Consider the following 7,350-nt stretch of genomic DNA (forward strand, 5'->3'; position numbering starts at 1 on the left):
GAAGAGCACACGAAGACCGCAACGAGCTATTCACCCCCTCCCTCTAGCTACTTTTCGGTCCCAACAGTTAAGTGATACTACACCGGTTAATAACCGATTCGAACACCGGTGTCGTTAAGTGATACTACACCGATTTTAAACTGATGTCTAAAATGGTAGACTTTTTACATCGCCTTCATAGACATCGGTCAAAAATGTAATAGACACTGGTGAAAAACCGATGTCTATAAGGGTTTTTGTTGTAGTGAAGTCCTTGCAGGTCAGAAGGTCGAATGTAAGGCAAGAAAAGTTCAAGAGGGTCAGGCACCAGATTCTTGGCAAGAGAAGCCCTTGCAGGTCAAAAAGGCTGGATGCAAGGCAAGAAAGTCCAGGGGAACAGGCGTTCATCTGGCATGAGGTATTTGTGAAGTTAAATATGTATTAATCTATTTGTGATCAATCGAGAAACTAGCAATCGATTGGTAGATTGAGACGCATGGCTGTGATATAGGGAGTTCCTGGATCGATCAGCCGATCGATTAGAGGAAACCAATCAATCGCCCGATCGATTGACTAAGCCCACGCGGAGAACATAATGGTTCTGAATCGATCAGCCGATCAATCGGTAAGAGTTCTGTGCGAAGCACAGAAGGATCCTGGATCGATCAGCCGATCGATTGGAGTAAACCAATCGATCGGCCGATCGATTGGAGAAGCTTCTGTGCGACGCACAGAATCCTCCTGATCGATTAGTCGATCGATTCACAGGTTTTCTGCGATTTTGTCTCTGCGTTTCTGCGTCTGAATCGACTCATTAATCGATTCATAAATTCAATCGATTGGGAGAAATGCCCCAATCGATTGAAGTCCGAACAGGATGATCTGCACCGTTGATCTTGACGCGATGGCTTCCAACGGATACTTGTGAATCAATTGGAATATAAACCTAATCGATTCACGGCAACGAATATGTGAGAAACGGCTAGTTTTCACAATGTTTAAAAAAAAAAACTGGAAGAAAAAGGAAGTACACCCATCCAAGAAAAACATACTGTTCTATTGTCCTTATGTGATCAATCTCTGAAGTGCTGAAGATATCTCAAGGGTTTTGAAGCTCAAACTCTCCATCTCACCACGTTTTCAAGTTTCACGCTGCAAGGAAGAAGCATTTCAAGTTTGTAATCTTTCTTTTCTTCTACATTGTAGTGGGTGTGATCTTTTTACCTTGAAGAGGGAGAGTTGTAAGTCTTGTAAGGTTTCTCCACCTTCGATGTTATTCCGAGAAGGAGAAGTTTGATAGTGGAAAGGTGATGGTGGTGTGGATCCATGGACTAGTCACCTCCTTGAGGAGGTGGATACCAAGTAAATACAAGAGTTAGCATTGCTTCCAAGTTCCCGCTGTGCAAAATCAAGTCGATCAACAAAACGAAGTGATCCATTCACCCCACCCCCTCCCCCCTCCCCCCTCCTCTAGGTCAACCGATCCTAACAGATATGTTGCATGCATAGTAGGAAAAAGAAGAGAGAGAAATGACAAAGAAAAGAAAAAGGAAATCAATTAAATTTGTTAGATCGGAGTCTATTTCAAAATTGTTGGAAAATCTGTTGATAGAGATTTTTGGGGGAAAATACTAAATTTACAAACTAAATTTAGACTTATCTGTGAGAGTGACCTGAGTGAATAATCTCATACTGCCAAGCATGAAAGAAATTACTTGGGATGACTGAATTACCTTGAAAACTGGGCTATCTTGTATGGCTAATTGCAGACTGCTGAGTCCGAGTACATAGTTTGAGTTAAGTTCGACTGCCGAGTCCGAATGTTGAGTCCAACTTCGGGTGCTAATTGCCGAGTTAGTCGAGTGTCGAATCCGAGTGATGACTGCCAAGTCAGCTAATTGTCGAGTTGCCGACTATTGACTGCCTAGTCTCTGACTGCCTAGTCTCTTACTGCCTAGTCTCTGATTGTCGTACTGAATAGCCGAGTGCCGAGTCGCCAACTATTGAGTGTTGAGTCACTCAGTGCCTAGTCGTCGAGTCGTCAAGTGTCGATGTCTAGGCCTGTTATCAAACAGTTTCCTTGAAATAGATTCATCCCACCTTCGATTGTATTTTAAGGTTCTCTTAAGTCCTCTGATTTCTATGATACAATCATAAACCGAAATTCTCACCAAGTATTGATAGTCATAGCGAACTTAGAGGTACCTGAATGCTATCATGGGTACTTTGCCAAGCAAGAGATGCACGTACGACAAAGAAGATGAGGGCGAGAGAACGTAGACAAATGGAGATTCTTTTCTTGTATCCTTTTGCTCAAGATCATGACCTCTTTTATAGGAGTGTCTCCCCTTTGCAGCATTAAATGGCCGATTAAAGACCATTTATTGTCATTACCGCTTGGAATGAAACATCTATTGGTTAGGGATTTCCTATAAATCGTCAAGTAATGCATCCGTTTCATTTGAGCAACAGAAAAATAGAGATTTCCTATAAATCGTCAAGTAATGCATCCGTTTCATTTGAGCAACAGAAAAAAGAAATTCATGTAACAAAATGTTAATTATTCCACTTGAGTAAATTTTACTCCAACTAATCTGACATTTGGCATGCCCAAGTTGTGCTCATTACTAGTCAACTTGATTGCACCCCCTACATTCCTATACGTGAGAGAGAGTCTCTCATCATACACTTGTTCACATCGTACATGCATATATATTAATATAAACCAATCATAAAACTATGAGACTCCTAATATGAAACTAAAAATCCATGTGTAATAGAGTATCATTCTCACATATCACCTTTCCATCCACAGTTTCTAACATCCCTTTGCATAAAATTTCTGAAGGCGGAAAAACATGTTTAACCAGAATCGAAAAATTAAACGTAATAAATAAAATATGCACAACTTAGAAATAAAAATATTATAAGCTTGGGTTGTCGTTTATCTTTGAGATGCGCACGGGCATCACGTCGGCATAAGAAAATAGAAGCACAATAAACAGAATGTCAAAACGAATAATTGTGTTGTCCAAACGCAATCTCTCGAGCTTCCTTTTATAGAGTATATTCAAGGTTGACTTGGCACCATTTAGGTGGACTGGAAGTTCCTCTAATTGCCTCGAATATATTTTTTGTAGTCTTCTGTCGCTTGGACCCTTCGGATTCCTGGAGTCAAATATCTATCTTGACCGCATCCTCTAGATTGCTAAATCATGTCATCATTAGTCACCTGGAAGCATTCTCTGATCACCCGGACCACAGAGGAAGTCGCTTGCACCTCGCTTCGGTCGCCTGAAAGTTGCCGACTCCGTTAGTCATAACTTATTCACTAGTCGATCATGTATATCTCATTTGGTCGTCTGAAACCATCGAGTAGCTTCCTGTAACATAGAATAAATGAGTAAGCATAATAGTATTATGAATAAACTCACTGCTAGATATTTAACTCCTACTGACTCATCTAGACTTTATTATCAATATCTCAACTCCCAACTGACTTTCTTAGATTTCTAATATCTAGTTTCCAACTAGATCTATCTTATTTGGTTCTCAATTAGGTCTTCCTTGTCTTGAAACAACCCTAGCTACTTACGTATAACTGAACCATACAACATCAACCATACACTGGTAGGTGATTTGCTAGAAACTAAACCATAAAATCCACACTGAAAGGAAACAACTTTGCATCATATATTTGTCCAAAATTACAAATGCACTAAGAAAACATATCCTCCAAGAAACATTTGTGACCTCCTACCAATGCAAGCTAACCAGTAGTCTCCATCTCATACTGACAGAACAAATCAAAGGAAAAAGGACTAATAACTAACACCTAGAGCCTCTAGACAGTGTGTGATGCATTCAACTTCATCTCCTCAACTACACTGCCTTCGTGTCCCCTACCACATTCGGGATGACATCTTCCTCATCTGCAATAATGATAGGATGAGTCCACAAACTCAGCAAACATAATCCCCTAATATGTATAAGACATAAATAGTGAATTTGGAGCGTAAAATATAAAGCATGGAATAGAAATTTACTATATATGAATGAGAACATAAGGCTAGCTTTAAGAGCGGAAAAGCCGGAGAAAGCATGATCATAATAATATATAAAAGCAAAAAAAAAAATCACAGGTATAACCTAATAAGCATGCATTTAAGGGAACTAAGTGGTAACCATCAGTCGAGCTCATTTGTTCAATCCATGATTAAACTCTAGAAGTACCTCTTAAGAGACTTATATTCATATGGCCTAGGCCAGCATATTTCATGTTATCATATCTGTATGAAGGAGCCCTCCCCGGAGCTCATCCCGGGGCACACATCCCGTACTATCACCCCGCATTCCCCTACTCATACAATTATCATAAGTATGCATAAAAAAATAAATAAATAAACAAACATGACTCAATGCATAACATACATTACAAGTAACCCTGCATAGTTGGCATACTTCCTTTCATGTAGAACTCAACTCGAAACTTCAAGGAGGTGCATATACTATCTAAATATCATAAGAAATCGATGCAACATCCAAATACCATGAGGGAACAGTGAAAACCTCTAAGCATCACCACCTAACCACACCCATTCCTATTCCTTCGGTTCTGTCCAGCATTTTCCAGTCAACAGAAGAGATAAAGGCACAATGAGAAACCATCTTTAAACACTTCGAATCTGTTCGGAAATTCTACTACCAACACAAGAAATAGAATCACCATGAAAAGCCATTTTAACCGCTTCAAATCTGTCCGGAAAATTTAATTAACATGAAAAACAAAGACCACCTCGGAACCGATTCAAAATCCACTAAATCTGTCCCATAGATCCAAAGCTATCACAAAGAATCAAGGACAACATCAAAATCAGTTCATAACCTCCAAATCCATCCAAACTCACAGCTACCCTGAAGAAACGAGAACCACAACGGAAATGAGTTACCACTTAGATAACAGAACCTACATAAAAAAAACGATTCACAGCCTTCTCAAATCTGTTCAGATTCCACAGCTATCATACCAAATCGAAAACAATTTCAGGGACGATTCAAAGTCTTAAAATCTGCTCCGAATCCAAGGCTAACTGGAAGAAGCGAGACAACAACCGAACTTGATCTCAACCTAAAAAAATCTGTCCAACGAATCCACAACCAGCACAAGAAGCGAAAGAACAACGAAAAACAGATTTCATCTTCAAATTTGAACTGAAATCACTGCAGCTAACACAAGAAGAAAGGGGCACAGCCAAAATACAGATTCTACATCCAGTTCATTCCGGCAATCAAAAAAAAAAAAAAAAAGAACCCCAAACGGATTTCATGCTTTCAAATCTGTTCTAGAAGATCCATCCACTACGAAAAGGACAAAACAACATCGGAAACGGAACAAATCGTAACTTCCCAAATCTGAAACTAGAAATCGACACAAAAACTTCATGAATAATCCGTGGTCACCATTGAAATCTCTTTTCACGCCTACTCTCATTCCCATGTATTCATGAGCTCATAGATTACACTTGCGACTCACTTTTCTAGGTGTCACTGTCGGGTACGTAGGAGGAAGCACCGGCTGGCTCCGGTTGCTCCGGCAAAGGCGGTGTCGAATCGCGGCTTCAAAAGGGGGTGCGGCAGAGGGGAATCAGGCGAGAGAAGCGAGAGAGGGGGTGGCGAAGAAATTCTTAGGGCAAATAAAAAAAACTATGGTTTAATAGGTTTATACATATCCAATAACTTATTACTTAATCGGATGTTCAAACGGAAATTCGCTTAACCGTATCTATCTCATAAACATGTGGATTCGTTTAAAATTCTAAAAAATTCTTAAAATTTCTATAAAATAATTCTCTAGTGTATGATTATATTATTATTATTATTATTATTATATATTTAAAATTTCCTAATTTAAATCATTCAACTTAACAGGACTTTAAATGTCTAGTCTAATTAGAGCTTTTCACTATCTGATTCCCAATCAAGACTTTCCTTGCCTAGTCCCATTAAAACTTTGTGATTGTTTAGTTTTCAAACAGGACTTTATGACTTTTTGTAAAGTTATCTATACCAATAAACTTGACAATCGTCGTATCAACAATAACTTAATTTTAAATTTAATGGCATATCAAAACATAAGTTTCAATGTGGTGCTTCCACAAAAATATGTAGTCTGGGTTAAAAAAATGGATCCAAAGGCGGAGATAAAGGACAACACAAAATATAGCATTGCAATAACTTTGAGTTACATATATATACACACTAATTTATTCTAACATTTCTTTCCAAAAATCTAACTTTTTTAAAATTAAAAGAATTATCTACAAATTGTTACATATCCAACTCCAATCAAGGTTGTCGTCATTCTCCTCAAGGAATTGTTCCACGACATTGGCAACGTTATTAGAGTTGGCGAGCTTGGCCTGAGAAGATGGCCTCGTGGCAGGGGCGCTGGCGAAGATGTTGCCGTTAAAAACTTGAACAGCAGCACTGGTAGGAAAGGTGATGATTTGACCATTGTCCTCTGTTATAAGATCTATGGCCTCCTTATCCAAGAGAGACGACGACGACGATGGAATAAAGGCAGAAGCTGCGATGTTGCCTAGCTCATCGTCAGACATAAGATAGGAGGTGACTCTGTCCAAGATTATTGATGACGACGACGGTTGAGAAAGAGTGTCAGCAGAGGCCATAGGGACGCTGCCATTAGAAACCATAGGAAAAACAACGGTAGAAGTAGCGGCGTAGTCATCGGAGACCATAGAATTCGATGCCGCGTAAGGCATGGCGGCGTCGAGATAACCCAGCTCCTCATTGTGTTGTATAGGATCAAAGGCTGGCAGTGAAGGATCAGGAGGAACATAGGTAGAGTTGTACTGTTGGGTGTTCTGGCCACCGGCGGCGAAGAGGAACTGTTTATTATTGTACTGGAGAGGAGCAAAAGCCGACTGTGATGGATCAGGAAGAACGTAGGAAGAGTACTGTTGAGTGTTTTGGCTACCAGCGACGAGGAGGAGCTGCTGATCATAGTACTGGCGAGGAGCAAAAGCCGACTGTGATGGATCAGGAAGAATGTAGGAAGAGTACTGTTGAGTGTTCTGGCTACTGGCAGTGAGGAGGAGTTGCTGATTATTGTACTGGAGAGGAGCAAAAGCTGACTGTGAGGGATCAGGAAGAACATAGGATGAGTACTGTTGAGTGTTCTGGCCACCTGCGGCGAGGTGGAGCTCTTGATTGTGTTGGAAAGAAACGTCATTAACCGCCAGAGATGAATCAGGAACGAAGCCATTAGAAGTGGTGATGTTGTGGAGGTCATCATCGAACATTGAATGGGTGTTGAAAAGGTCCAAGATCATCGACGATGACAACGGAGAA

The 7,350-nt window shown here is 40.1% G+C and overlaps 1 long non-coding RNA gene across 1 annotated transcript; it reads right to left on the minus strand.

Annotated features, from left to right (window-relative positions):
• Positions 1 to 3,648: 3,648 nt before the first annotated feature.
• Positions 3,649 to 5,680, minus strand: LOC122056757. The gene is made up of 2 exons (XR_006133378.1): positions 5,513 to 5,680; positions 3,649 to 3,911 (listed from the first exon to the last, which is right to left on the minus strand). It is a non-coding gene; the product is annotated as an uncharacterized LOC122056757 (long non-coding RNA).
• Positions 5,681 to 7,350: the final 1,670 nt, after the last annotated feature.

Source organism: Zingiber officinale, chromosome 3B (assembly GCF_018446385.1).
Source record: "Zingiber officinale cultivar Zhangliang chromosome 3B, Zo_v1.1, whole genome shotgun sequence".
Classification (NCBI taxonomy): Eukaryota; Viridiplantae; Streptophyta; class Magnoliopsida; order Zingiberales; family Zingiberaceae; genus Zingiber; species Zingiber officinale.